This window comes from Pseudophryne corroboree, chromosome 12 (genome assembly GCF_028390025.1).
Source record: "Pseudophryne corroboree isolate aPseCor3 chromosome 12, aPseCor3.hap2, whole genome shotgun sequence".
NCBI lineage: Eukaryota > Metazoa > Chordata > Amphibia > Anura > Myobatrachidae > Pseudophryne > Pseudophryne corroboree.
In genome coordinates this window covers 114,918,838-114,929,650 of record NC_086455.1, presented here as the reverse complement: position 1 = coordinate 114,929,650, position 10,813 = coordinate 114,918,838, and positions in this window count along the sequence as shown.

Sequence of the window (10,813 nt, the reverse complement as noted above, 5' to 3'; positions counted from 1 at the left end):
TAGCAGGTCACCACATAGCAAGTTGATTCCATACAGTCGGTATTACAGGCAGCAGCATACAGGTACTCACAGCATAGCAGACTCTTGATGGGCTCCAGTGGTCCCTAGCCTAACCCACACAATCCGGCCTATCTGGTAGCTATTCCACCGTCGAGAGCAATGTGACTCTGTCCTGGAAACCCTTATATCAGGAAATCCCAGGTGCTGCTGATCACACACCTGGGAGTCTGCTACTGCTTCTAAAACCTGGTCTGGATACTCCACATTACTTTCACATGGAAAATTGCTGTCTCTGCCACACTCCTCCCCCCTTAGCTTCAATCACCCTGGTGAAGCTACACTATTTTCAGGCGAGCTCTCTGCCTCGCCCACCCCCACCTGTGTCATCCACCCATGTACACAGCCTTCCACCACCTTCCAGAGGTAACCCACTTCGCCTTCTTCTTCCTCCCCTAGCTTCACCATAGGGTTGCTTGGAGGAACAGGACCTACAAACCTCCTGGAAAAGGCATCGGCATTGAGGTGCTGTTTCCCCGGAAGATGCCTCGCCTCAAACTTAAATGGCTGCAAAGCCAAAAAACAACGGGTCACACGAGCATTCACCTCTTTGTATGCATCCACTGTAAGGGTGCATGGTCTGTGACCAACAAAAACTCTCGTCCCAATAAATATCTTAATGACTCAACTGCCCATTTAATGGCCAAGCACTCCTGCTCCACAGTTGAGTACCTGCGCTCCCTGGGCAATAATTTACAGCCAAGATAGAGGATGGGCTTCTCCTCTCCATCTACCTTTTGGGATAGGACTGCTCCTAACCCTCTCCCAGAGGCATCCGTTTGTAACACAAATTGCTTTTTAATGTCAGGAGCTTGTAAGGCAGGCTCAGTACACAAGGCTCGTCTTAAATCCAGCCAAGCAGTTTCCACTGGTGTAGACCAGAATTTCTTGTCTGGAAATTGTTTTTTAAGACATTCGGTTAGTGGAGCCGCTCTAGCAACGAAATCTCGAATGAACCTGCGATAATATCCGACCAAACCGAGAAATGTCCTAAGTTGTGATTTACATTTAGGTCTGGACCAGGTGAGGACTGCTTCTACCTTACTAGGCTGAGGTTTAACCTGTCCTCTACCCACAATGTACCCCAAATACTTCACCTCAATCATACCAATGGCACATTTCTCAGGGTTGGCGGTAAACCCATGTGCCAGTCAGAGCTGAAAATAACGATGTCATCTAAATATGCAGTCGCATACTCCCTGTGGGGCCGCAGCAACTTATTCATAGCTCTCTGGAAGGTTGCTGGGGCACCATGTAAACCAAATGGGAGCATTTTATATTGGAATAAGCCTTCTGGGGTAGAGAAGGCCGCTTTTGCCTTAGCAGCTTCTGTTAATGGAATCTGCCAATAACCTTTTGTCAAATCAAGTGTAGTGAGATATTGACTATTGGGTAAATTTTCTACCAACTCATCAACCCGGCGCATAGGGTAGGAATCAAACCGGGACACTTGATTTAATTTACGGAAGTCATTGCAGAACCGTAAGGCACCTGAAGGCTTCGGTACTAGGATAATTGGATTATTCCACTCACTGGTGGATTCCTCGATAACCCCTAGGCGTAACATCTCTTCCACTTCCTGCTTTACCGCTGCCCGCTTTGCTTCGGGTATGCGATATGGCCTCTGTTTAATGACCACCCCGGGTGGAGTCAAATCATGTTGGATGCAGAGCCGTCTTAACAGCAGTGTAGGCCCCTGGGCACAGCAATGCACTGGGGCCCCTACCCACCCATCAGCGGTAGGGGTGGGGGGGTACTATCAGCGGCAGCTTTGATGTCCTGCGGGCGGTAGGGGGTGATCTATCTTTCGCTCAGCATGTAGGACCTGGAGCAGTAATTTCTGCTAGTTACTCCTTTACTGCACAAATGGGACGGGAGGGAGAACACTAAACTGTAGAAGGGGACATTGTGCTGAATGAAGGCGCCCTGGTACATGACTTACAGGGTGGTAAGGGGTGTTTAATACGTAGGGGAGGGGTGGATAGTGGAGTGGGCTTAATATTCATAATTTTCCGGGAGTCAGGGCAGCTTGCTTTACTGCAGATATCTACAGTTCCTGGAAATAGATTTCTTAGCTTTAATGGGATAAAAGTTAGAGACTAGAAAATCCCACCTTTCAGGAGGTACTGGGGACTTGGGGATCAGAGTGCAAGAGCCAGAGCTATCCACCAACAATAATATAAAACTGCATATTAAGCATGTGGAGCTGGAGCAGGGACCAGCTGCTTGAAGGCTGATATCTCTGGTTTTGGGCATAGTAGAGACAAGCTGCCAGTGTCCACTGAAAGGGTAGAGTGCCAGCTTTTGGAGTATACCCTCAGAAAAACTGTAAGTCTGACAGACCCTGAGATATCTGGCTGGGAAGAGCAATTAACAGGCTTGGATGGGGACCACTGCTTTGAAGTCGGATATCTCCGGTGCCCCAGGGCCGATTTTCAAAAATCTGGTACCCCTAGAAAGAGGGGACCCTCAGCTATTAGCCTAGGGTCCTTATACTCCTGGGGCCCTTGGGCAAGAGCCCATACGAAAAGACGGCCCTGGTTGGATGATCTGTGTCTTTCCTGGAATGGCAGAAAACACATCTTGGTAGCGTTTCATCAAGTTCACCACTTCCCGTTTCTGTTCAGGAGTAAGCGTGACTTCCATGGGTACCTGGCATTTAAAGGTTTACATGGTAGACTTGTACCTCCCTCCTTCTACCATCCTGTTGGACCCTGTAATTGACTGGTCCCACTGCCTTGATGATCTCATAGGGGCCCCGCCATTGTGCATACATCTTGCTTTCTGTGGTGGGCACCAGCACTAACACTTTATTTGCCGGGTTAAAGGACCAGTAAACTGAGGTGACGTCATACCATTGTTTCTGACGTTGTTTCGGCCCTTTCCATGTGTTCGTTCATAGTAACATAGTAACATAGTAACTAAGGTTGAAAAAAGACAATTGTCCATCGAGTTCAACCTATTTGTGGTCTCCTGTGCAGTCTTATTATAGGACTAGTTATTTTTATGTTAGGACTAGTTATATTAACTATAATGCGTGCCTACGCACCATAACCCTGAATATCTTTATCCAATAGGAATTTATCTAACCCATTCTTAAAGGTGTTGACTGAGTCCGCTGTTACTACTCTCTCAGGCAGGGAATTCCAAACACGTATTGTCCTTACTGTGAAAAAACCTTTTCACCTCAATGTGCGGAAACTACTCTCCTCTAACCTAAGCGAGGGACCACGTGTCCTCTGTACTGATCTTATAGAAAACAACAGGTCCCTCTTGAGCTCTGTGTATTGACCCCTTATATATTTGTAGATGTTCATCATGTCCCCTCTTAGGTTCCTCTTTTCCAGTGTAAACATGCCTAGCCTTGCAAGCCTTTCCTCATATTCCAGCGTCTTCATGCCCTTGATTAGTTTGGTCGCCCGCCTCTGAACCTTTTCTAGCTCCAGGATATCCTTTTTGTAATATGGTGCCCAAAATTGCACACAGTATTCAAGATGTGGCCTCACTAGTGATTTATATAATGGGAGTATAATACTCTCGTCCCTTGCATCAATACCCTGTTTTATGCATGCTAATATCTTATTAGCCTTCTTTGCTGCACTCCTACTTTGGGCACTGCTACTTAATTTGTTATCTATGTGAACCCCTAAGTCTTTTTCCAGTACAGAATCCCCTAATATTACCCCATTTAGTATGTAGGTGTTATTTTTGGTCTTGCCTCCACAGTGCATTACCTTACACTTGTCTATGTTGAATCTCATTCTCCATTTTGCTGCCCATGCCTCCAGTTTAGTTAAGTCGTTCTGAAGAGACTCAGCATCCCCCTCCGTATTTATAACCTTACACAATTTGGTATCGTCAGCGAAAATTGACACCATGCTCTCTAGACCTACTGTTAGGTCGTTGATGAAAATGTTGAACAAAGTGGTCCAAGTACAGACCCTTGTGGCACACCACTTAGTACTTTAGTCCAATTTGAAAATGATCCATTGACCACAACGCGCTGCTCCCTATTATCTAACCCATTACTGACCCAAGTGCATATTGTGCTTCCTAGCCCTATTTCTTGGGTCTGGGACTCCAGGTCGACAACAAAAAGATCGACACATTAGGTCGACGCCAATTGGTCGACACACCTTATGTCGACATGGACAAAGGTCGACATGGACAAAAGGTCGACAGGAACAAGGTCGACATGGAAAAAGGTCGACATGAGTTTTTAATGTTTTTTTGGTGTCGTTTTCTTCGTAGAGTGACCGGGAACCCCAATTAGTGCACCGCGTCCCCTCGCATGGCTCGCTTCGCTCGCCATGCTTCGGGCACGGTGCCTTCGCTCCGCTTCGCTCGGCACAGATTACCGTTCCAATCGTAGTCCACATGGATCTCTAAGTATGAAAAAGCTCCAAAAAAGAAAAAAATTGTGAAAAACGCATGTCGACCTTTTTCCATGTCGACCTTGTTCCTGTCGACCTTTTGTCCATGTCGACCTTTTGTACATGTTGACATACGGTGTGTCGACCAATTGGTGGCGACCTAAGGTGTGTCGACCTTTTTGTTGTCGACCTGGAGTCCGGATACCCTATTTCTTGTAGCTTATAGATAAGACACATGTGTGGTACAGTGTCGAAAGCTTTGGCAAAGTCTAAAAAGATTACATCCACCTCCTTACCCTGATCAAGGTTCGCACTTACTGTTTCATAAAAGTCAAGTAAGTTGGTTTGACATGATCTGTCCTTCACAAATCCATGTTGGTTCCTTTTAATGACCTTATTTGCTTCAAGGAACTTTTGAATACCGTCCCTTAGAATACCTTCTAATACTTTCCCCACTATAGATGTAAGACTAACTGGTCTATAATTACCTGGTTCAGCTTTGCTCCCCTCTTTGAATATCGGCACTACCTCCGCTATACGCCAGTCTTTGGGAACCATACCCGATTTAACCGAATCCATGAAGATCAAAAATAGAGGTCTTGCTAGTTCAGTGTGCAACTCCATAAGCACTCTCGGGTGAATTCCATCTGGACCAGGTGACTTATTAATCTTTAACATTTTTAATCGGTCACAGACTACCTCCTCACATAAATAAGCATTTAGCAGTGGGACATTATCTTTGTTGAGATTTTGGGTTAGACCCACCATTTGGTCCTCTCTGGTAAATACAATCGAAAAAAACTTGTTTAGTTTGCTATGTCATTATCATTTTTGATTAAGACTCCTCTCTTGTCCTTTAAAGGGCCTATACTCTCCTTCTTTAGTCTCTTGCTGTTGATGTACTTAAAAAATGTTTTGGGATTCGCTTTGCTTTCCTTTACTACTAGTTTTTCAGTTTCTACTTTAGCCGCTCTTATTCCTTTTTTGCATATTTTGTTACAGTCCTTATAGTGATGGAATGACTCCGCATCCCCCTCAGATTTGTATTTTTTAAATGCTCATCTTTTTTTGTCCATTAATTCCTTTATATTTTTTTTTAAACCACATTGGTTTGCCATTTTTATTCCTTTTTCTCTAACGTCCTAAGTGGATGCTGGGGACTCCGTAAGGACCATGGGGAATAGCGGCTCCGCAGGAGACTGGGCACATCTAAAGAAAGCTTTAGGACTAACTGGTGTGCACTGGCTCCTCCCCCTATGACCCTCCTCCAAGCCTCAGTTAGATTTCTGTGCCCGACGAGAAGGGTGCACACTAGGGGCTCTCCTGAGCTTCTTAGTGAAAGTTTTAGTTTAGGTTTGTTATTTTCAGTGAGACCTGCTGGCAACAGGCTCACTGCATCGAGGGACTAAGGGGAGAAGAAGCGAACTCACCTGCGTGCAGAGTGGATTGGGCTTCTTGGCTACTGGACATTAGCTCCAGAGGGACGATTACAGGCCCAGCCTGGATGGGTCCCGGAGCCGCGCCGCCGGCCCCCTTACAGAGCCAGAAGAGCGAAGAGGTCCGGAAAAATCGGCGGCAGAAGACGTTCCTGTCTTCAATAAGGTAGCGCACAGCACTGCAGCTGTGCGCCATTGCTCTCAGCACACTTCATACTCCGGTCACTGAGGGTGCAGGGCGCTGGGGGGGGCGCCCTGAGACGCAATAAAACATGATAAAAATACCTTACATGGCAAAAAATACATCACATATAGCTCCTGGGCTATATGGATGCATTTAACCCCTGCCAGAATATACAGAAAAACGGGAGATAAGGCCGCCGAAAAGGGGGCAGAGCCTATCTCCTCAGCACACTGGCGCCATTTTCCCTCACAGCTCAGTTGGAGGGAAGCTCCCTGGCTCTTCCCTGCAGTCACTACACTACAGAAAGGGTTAAAAAAAGAGAGGGGGCACTAATTAGGCGCAGTATTAAAACATACAGCAGCTATAAGGGGAAAAACACTTATATAAGGTTATCCCTGTATATATATATAGCGCTCTGGTGTGTGCTGGCATACTCTCCCTCTGTCTCCCCAAAGGGCTAGTGGGGTCCTGTCCTCTATCAGAGCATTCCCTGTGTGTGTGCTGTGTGTCGGTACGTTTGTGTCGACATGTATGAGGAGAAAAATGATGTGGAGACGGAGCAGAGTGTCTGTAACAGTGATGTCACCACCTAGGGGGTCGACACCTGAGTGGATGTACTGTTGAAAATTACGTGACAGTGTCAGCTCTGTATAAAAAAAAAAAAAAAAAAAAAACAGTGGTTCACATGAGACAGCCGGCTACTCAGCTTGTGCCTGTCCAGACGTCTCATAGGCCGTCAGGGGCTCTAAAGCGCCCGTTACCTCAGATGGCAGATACAGACGCCGACAGGGATACTGACTCCTGTGTCGACGGTGAAGAGACAACCGTGATTTCCAGTAGGGCCACACGTTACATGATTGAGACAATGGAAAATGTTTTATACATTTCTGATAATACGAGTACCACCAAAAAGGGGTATTATGTTCGGTGAGGGAAAAACTACCTGTAGTTTTCCTGAATCTGAGAAATAAAATGAGGTGTGTGATGATGCGTGGGTTTCCCCCCGATAACAATTGATAATTTCTTAAAAAGTATTGGCTGTATACCCTTTCCCGCCAGAGGTTAGGGTGCGTTGGAAAACACCCCCTAGGGGGGATAAGGCGCTCACACGCTTGTAAGAACAAGGGCTCTACCCTCTCATGAGATGGCCGCCCTTAAGGATCCTGCTGATAGAAAGCAGGAGGGTATCCAAAAATGTATTCACACACATACTGGTGTTATACTGCGACCACCAATCGCCTCAGCCTGGAGGTGCAGTGCTGGGTTGGCATGGTCGGATTCCCTGACTGGAAATATTGATATCCTAGATAAGGATAGTATATTATTGCCTATAGAGCATTTAAAAGATGCATTTCTATATATGCATGATGCACAGCGGAATATTTGCCGACTGGCATCAAGTATAAGTGCGTTGTCCAATTCTACCAGTAAAATGGTCAGGTGATGCGGATTCCAAACGGCATTTGGAAGTATTGCCTTTGAAAGGGGACATTTGGGGTCGGTCTTTTAGACCTGGTGGCCACGGCAACAACTGGGAAATCCACGTTTGTACCCCAGGTCGCCTCTCAAAATAAGACGCCGTATTATCAGGCGCAGTCCTTTGTTGGCAAGCGGACAAAAGGTTCCTCTTTTCTGCTCGTGACAGAGGGAGAGGAAAAAGGCTGAAGAGATTACCCAGTTCCCAGGAACAGAAACCCTTTCCCGCCTCTGCAAAGCGCTCAGTATGATGCTAGGGCCTTACAAGCTCAGGCACGGTGGGGGCCCGTTCTCAATGAATTTCAGTGCGCAGTGGGCTCACTCGCAAGTAGACCCCTGGATCCTTCAGGTAATATCTCAAGGGTACATATTGGAATTCGAGACGTCTCCCCCTCGCCGTTTCCAAAAGTCGGCTTTACCAACGTCTCCCTCTGACAGGGAGGCAGTTTTGGAAGCCATTCACAAGCTGTATTCCCAGCAGGTGATAATCAAGGTACCCCTCCTGCAACAGGGAACGGGGTATTATTCCACACTATTGTGGTACCGAAGCCAGACGGCTCGGTGAGACCGATTCTAAATCTAAAATCTAAAATCTTTGAACACTTACATACAGAGGTTCAAATTCAAGATTGAGTCACTCAGAGCAGTGATTGCGAACCTGGAAGAAGGGGACTACATGATGTCTCGGGACATCAAGGATGCTTACCTTCATGTCAAAATTTACCCTTCTCACCAAGGGTACCTCAGGTTTATGGTACAGAACTGTCACTATCAGTTCAGACGCTGCCGTAGGGATGGTCCACGGCACCCCGGGTCTTTACCAAGGTAATGGCCGAAATGATATCCCTTCGAAGGAAGGGAATTTTAGTTATCCCTTACTTGGACGATTCCCTGATAAGGGTAAGATCCAGGGAACAGTTGGAAGTCGGTGTAGCGCTATCTCAGGTAGTGTTGCGGCAGCACGACTGGATTCTCAATATTCCAAAATCGCAGCTGGTTCCGACGACTTGTCTTCTGTTTCCTAGGGATGTTCCTGGACACAGTCCAGAAAAAAGGTGTTTCTCCCGGAAGAGAAAGCCAGGGAGTTATCCGAGCTAGTCAGGAACCTCCTAAAACCGAACCAAGTCTCAGTGCATCAATGCACAAGGGTTCTGGGTAAAAATGGTGGCTTCCTACGAAGCAATCCCATTCGTTAGATTCCACGCAAGAACTTTCCAGTGGAACCTACTGGACAAAATGGTCCGGGTCGCATTTTCAGATGCATCAGCGGATAACCCTGTCACCAAGGACAAGGGTATCCATCCTGTGGTGGTTGCAGAGTGCTCATCTTCTAGAGGGCCGCAGATTCGGCATTCAGGACTGGGTCCTGGTGACCACGGATGCCAGCCTGCGAGGCTGGGGAGCAGTCACACAGGGAAGGAATATCCAGGGCTTAGGGTCAAGCCTGGATACATCACTTCACATAAATATCCTGAAGCTAAGGGCCATTTACAATGCTCTAAGCTTAGCAAGACCTCTGCTTCAAGGTCAGCCGGTGTTGATCCAGTCGGACAACATCATGGCAGTCACCCACGTAAACAGACAGGGTGGCACAAGAAGCAGGAGGGCAATGGCAGAAGCTGCAGGGATTCTTCGCTGGGCGGAAAATCATGTGATAGCACTGTCAACAGTATTCATTCCGGGAGTGGACAACTGGGAAGCAGACTTCCTCAGCACGACCTCCACCCGGGAGAGTGGGGACTTCACCCAGAAGTCGTCCACATGATTAAAAAACTCGACAGGTATTGCGCCAGGTCAAGAGACCCTCAGGCAATAGTTGTAGACGCTCTGGTAACACCGTGGGTGTACCAGTCAGTGTATGTGTTCCCTCCTCTGCCTCTCATACCCAAGGTACTGAGATTGATAAGATGGAGAGGAGAAAGCACTATATTCGTGGCTCCGGATGGGCCAAGAAGGACTTGGTAACCGGGACTTCAAGAGATGCTCACGGAGGATCCGTGGCCTCTACCTCTAAGAAGGGACCTGCTCCAGCAAGGACCCTGTCTGTTCCAAGACTTACCGCGGCTGCGTTTGACGGCATGCCGGTTGAACACCGGATCCTGAAGGAAAAAAGGCATTCCGGATGAAGTCATCCATATCCTGATCTAAAGCCAGGAAGGATGTAACCGCAAAAACATTATCACCGCAATTGGCGAAAATATGTTGCGTAGTGCGAGGCCAGTAAGGCCCGACAGAGGAAATTCAACTGGGTCGATCCCTACATTTCCTGCAAACAGGAGTGTCTATGGGCCTGAAATTGGGGTCCATTAAGGTTCAGATTTCGGCCCTGTCAATTTTCTTCCAAAAAAGAACTAGCTTCAGTCCCTGAAGTTTAGACGTTTGTAAAAGGGGTACTGCATATACAGCCTCCTTTTGTGCCTCCAGTGGCAATTTGGGATCTCAATGTAGTTTGGGTTCCAAAAGTCACATTGGTTTGAACCACTTAAATCTGTGGAGTTAAAATATCTCACATGGAAAGTGGTCATGCTGTTGGCCCTGGCCTGGGCCAGGCGCGTGTCAGAATTGGCGGCTTTATCCTGTAAAAGCCCTTATCTGATTTTCCATTCGGACAGGGCGGAATTGAGGACTCGTCCTCAGTTTCTCCCTAAGGTGGTTCCAGCGTTTTCACCTGAACCAACCTATTGTGGTGCCTGCGGCTACTAGGGACTTGGAGGAATCCAAGTTGCTGGATGTTGTCAGGGCCCTGAAAATTTGTTTCCAGGACGGCTGGAGTCAGGAAATCTGACTCGCTGTTTATCCTGTATGCACCCAACAAGCTGGGTGCTCCTGCTTCTAAGCAGACTATTGCTCGTTGGATTTGTAGTACAATTCAGCTTGCACATTCTGTGGCAGGCCTGCCACAGCTAAAATCTGTAAAAGCCCGTTCCACAAGGAAAGTGGGCTCATCTTGGGCGGCTGCCCGAGGGGTCTCGGCTTTACAACTTTGCCGAGCAGCTACTTGGTCAGGGGCAAAACACGTTTGCTAAATTCTACAAATTTGATACCCTGGCTGAGGAGGACCTGGAGTTCTCTCATTCGGTGCTGCAGAGTCATCCGCACTCTCCCGCCCGTTTTGGAGCTTTGGTATAATCCCCATGGTCCTTACGGAGTCCCCAGCATCCACTTAGGACGTTAGAGAAAATAAGAATTTACTTACCGATAATTCTATTTCTCATAGTCCGTAGTGGATGCTGGGCGCCCATCCCAAGTGCGGATTGTCTGCAATACTTGTACATAGTTATTGTTAC